Below are 4,164 nucleotides of genomic sequence, written 5' to 3'. Positions count from 1 at the left end.
CTATGCCTACTTTCTGGAGAAATTTTATGATAAATGGATATTGAATGTTGTCAGAAGCTTTTTTTTTCCTGCATCTATTGAAATTACCATATGATTTTTATTCTTCAGTTTGGAATGTTGTCTATCACATTGATTTGTAGTTACTAAAACATCCTTGCATCCCTGGAATAAATCTCACTTGATCATGGCATATGATCCTTTTAACATATTGCTGGATTCTTTTTGGTAACATTTTGTTGAAGATTTTCATAACTCTTTTCATCCATGATTTTGGCTTTGTAATTTTCTTTTTTTGTGATATCTTTGGTTTTGATATCAGAGTGATGCTGTGCTCAGAGAATGACCTTGGAAGCATTCCAGCCTCTGAAATTTTTTTTTTTGGAATAGTTTGAGAAGAAGTGTTAACTCTTCTCTAAATGTTGAGTAGAATTCACTTGTGGAACCATCTGGTCATGGGCTTTTGTTAGTTGGGAATTTTGTTTTGTTTGTTTTGTTTTCTCATTACTGATTAAATTTCATTAGTGGTAATTAGTCTGTATTTTCTAATTTTTCTGATTCAGTCTTTGGGGATTGTATATTTCTAGGAATTTGTCCATTTCTTCTAGGTTGTCCATTTTATTGGCATATAATTGTTCATAATTATATGTCAATATCATCCCTTTTTTTTTTTTTTTAACATTCTTAGTCTTCTTCATTTATTCAACTTTAAGCACTTAAATGTGCCAAAGAGCATGTGCATATGTATGGGACACTGTTAGGCTGAAAAAAGAAGGCCTACCTCACGTAGGCCACATTGTTTGGGCATGATCACAATAATCAGTATAACTCCAAGTACAGTCAGAACCAAGCAAACATAAAGCTTTCAGAGATGATAAATGGGCTTAAAAAATTAAAATGAGACAACATAAAATCTCAGTTCCTGAAGACCAATGAATTTCAAAAAACAATGAATTAGCTGTAGAAGCAGTAATGAAGTAATTCTATTTCTGTGAGGGAAATTATTTTAAGGCCCCCAGGATAAACAATGAGTTGGGAATCATTAAAAAAAACCTCAGAACCAAAGATTTCAAACATCTGTCTTTCTGTGCCTGTATGCTGCCCAACTCATTCCCAAGAAGGAACCAGAATCAGATTCCTACCAACATGAGACTCATAAGACACGTCATGTTGGTTTCTACAGAAGCTGCATCTTGTGAAGTAGTCTTTAAAAATAAAAATAAGAAAACCAAAGAGTACAATGATAAGCCACTTTCTCCTTCCCACTATAATTTTTCTTTGATTTGCTCTCTAAAGATTTCAGAAAAAAACAAAATCATTAGTCTCAGATTCCTGAATTAATCTGACCTCACTTCATGGCTAATGTGGCCAAGAGTAGAAGTTTTGTACAATTAAAACAGAGGCACTTTATATCAGCAGGACTTTAGGGCTCTGGTTCCACTGTATTTACTGTAAAGTACACTAATGCTAGGGTAGAGATTGGAGAAAAAGGTGGAAACATCCATCACAAGGTAACATGACAGATAGCAGGACCCTAGGTAGACTTTAAGGAACTGATTCTATTCTGGCGGGAGAAACCCACATAAAGTTTCACACTTAAAAATTATCACTCTGAATTCAGGAATAAGAGGCATTTGGTTGTAGATACAATTCCATCTGTAGATACTAACTTTAAATTTAGAGAAGAAAAACACTCAATGAGTTAATATTATGGATTTGGGTTTCTTAAGTGATTCCTAAATCCACCTACAATTTTTTTGTTTTGATACAATTAACACATGTGATAAGACCTCTACCACAGCCCTGGCTCAGAAGCGGCCTTTAGTTTCAGAAAGTCCATTGGTCGTGTAGCTGGCTGTCACTGCTAAATCTGTTGCTTGCAGAGGCCCCAGAGCTCTGGGTTTGCTGTGTAGAGTCTTCACCATTTAAGCTCTTCCTATATAAAGGACATGCGTCGTGCAGTTCTAACCATGGCACAACACAACTGCTGTGAAAGAAATGGTTGCAGGTTAATTGCTGGGCTTCCTCCTCAACTGTGTAATCCTTTTTGCATACTGGACACTCTAAACCCTTATCAACTTGTTCCTGAGTTACTGTGACTGTTGGAAGAGATGTGATCCTTTCCTTGTCAGCTGGGGTAGGCCCTGTGTTTTCCAGTTGTCCTAAAAGCTGGGTTACAATGGCATCAAGCCCTGTCTGACCCCAGGCATAGTCCCCAGGGTTGGAGTGCAGCTCCCGCTCCAAGAAAATGGAGATCCAGGAATGAATCCTGCAGTGATCTGCTGTAACACTCTTTCAAAAGCTGGGCATCTATCAGGATGAGTACTTCCTTGAGATCTGTGTCTCTGAGTCACTGATAGCTGTAGAGGCGGACTTGGTCCCCAGAAGTCAGTGTGAGTTTGGTGACCCCTCTTGTTGGCTCTATTATCTTGGTCCAGTAGACTGCTACTTAGAAAAGGTCTAAAATCTTGGAAAAACATCATGGGGTCCAAATGGTCCCAGATCTCTGCAAAATGTGTTGATGTGCTGCCTCCACCACCTAAAAACTGGAATCATCTGTCACTTCTTCAATAAAGCCTGATTCACATCTGGGACAAATATATTCTGCTAGTTTGGGGCTGACCTCGCCCTTGCAAAAGTGGCAGAAAAACTGCTGCAACTGCGGTGTTCACGCTGGTCCTGGCTGCCGAGGCCTCTGCCATTTTTCTCTCTCGCCATGGCCGTCTGAGAGGGCAGTCAGCCGGTCGCTCACCAGGCCGCTACCTCCTGGCTGCTGTCGCCACCTCTGCCACTGCCGCCACTTCCTCAGTGCTGCCACCGCTCCAGAGCCCACGGGGGTCACATGAGTCTGCCCAGCCCACAGAGGCGGCAGTGTGGACGGCGGCCCCGCAGCCTGCCTCCCAGCACCAAAGAGGCACAGCTGATCCCTTTTATTTCTGTGGTGATGATTGTAACTTCTCCTTTTTCATCTGATTTTATTGATTTGAGCCCTCTCTCTTTTTCTCTATATTAGTCTGGCTAAAGGTTTATCAATTTTGTTTCTTTTTTCAGAAACCAGCTCTTAGTTTCATTGATCTTTTCTATTGTGTTTTTAGTCTCTATTCATTTCTTTCTGCTCTGATCTTTATGATTACTTTTCTCCTATTAACTTTGGGTATTATTTGTTCTTTTTCTAGTTACTTTAAGTGTAATGTTAGATTGTGGGTTTTTTTGAGATTTTTCTTGTTTCCTACAGTAGGTTAGTATTGCTAAAATCTGTCCTTTTAGAACTGCTTTTACCACATGGCATAGGTTTTGGATCATTGTGTTTTCATTTGTCTCAAGGTATTGTTGATTTCTTCTTTGATTTCTTCAGTTATCTGTTGGTTGTTTACTAGCATGTTTTTTGCCTCCACACATTTTGTTTTGTGCAGTTTTTTTCTTAGATTTGATTTCTAGTTCCATACCATTGTGGTCAGAAAAGATGCTTGATATGATTTCAATTTTCTCAAATTTAATGAGGCTTGTTTTGTGGTCTTGCATGTGATCTAGCCTGGAGAATGTTCAATGTGCACTGAAAAAGAAGGTGTATTCTGCTGCTTTTGGATGGAGTGATCTACATAAATCTATTAAGTCCATTTTTTCTGTGTCATTTAAGGCTGGTGTTTTCTAACTGACTTTTTGCCTGAATAATCTGACCAGTGATGTAAGTGGAATGTTAAATTCTCCTCCTATTATTGTGCTATTGTCAATTGCTCCCTGTGTCTGTTAAAAATTTGCCTTATTTATTTAAGTGCTCCTATGTAGGATGCATATATATTTATAATTGCCATATCTCCTTTTTGATCATTATGTAATGCCTTTCTTTGTTTCTTGTTACAGTCTTTGTTTTAAAGTCTATTTTGTCTGATATAAGTATTGCTACCCAGCCTTTCTTTTAATTTCCAATTGAAATACCTTTTTTCCATCCCTTTTCTTTCAGTCTGTGTCTTTAGATCTGAAGTGAGTCTCTTGTAGCAGCATATATACGGGTTTTGTTTTTGTATCCATTCAGTCACTTTATGTCTTTTTATTGGAGAATTGCGTCTGTTTACATTTAATGTAATTATTAATAGGCATGTACTTACTGCCATTTTGTTAATTGTTTTGGAGCTGTTTATGTAGTTCTTTTTTGTTCCTTCTTCTTTT

The 4,164-nt window shown here is 38.1% G+C and overlaps 1 pseudogene; it reads right to left on the bottom strand.

The window, feature by feature from the left end:
* Positions 1-1,824: 1,824 nt before the first annotated feature.
* LOC130855803 (E3 ubiquitin-protein ligase RNF115-like) lies at positions 1,825-2,699 on the bottom strand (annotated as a pseudogene).
* Positions 2,700-4,164: the final 1,465 nt, after the last annotated feature.

The sequence above is a fragment of the Hippopotamus amphibius genome, chromosome 1 (genome assembly GCF_030028045.1).
Source record: "Hippopotamus amphibius kiboko isolate mHipAmp2 chromosome 1, mHipAmp2.hap2, whole genome shotgun sequence".
In the NCBI taxonomy this organism is placed as follows: Eukaryota; Metazoa; Chordata; class Mammalia; order Artiodactyla; family Hippopotamidae; genus Hippopotamus; species Hippopotamus amphibius.
Note: the sequence above shows the minus strand (reverse complement) of the source record. Positions and strands in the feature narration are given on the sequence as shown.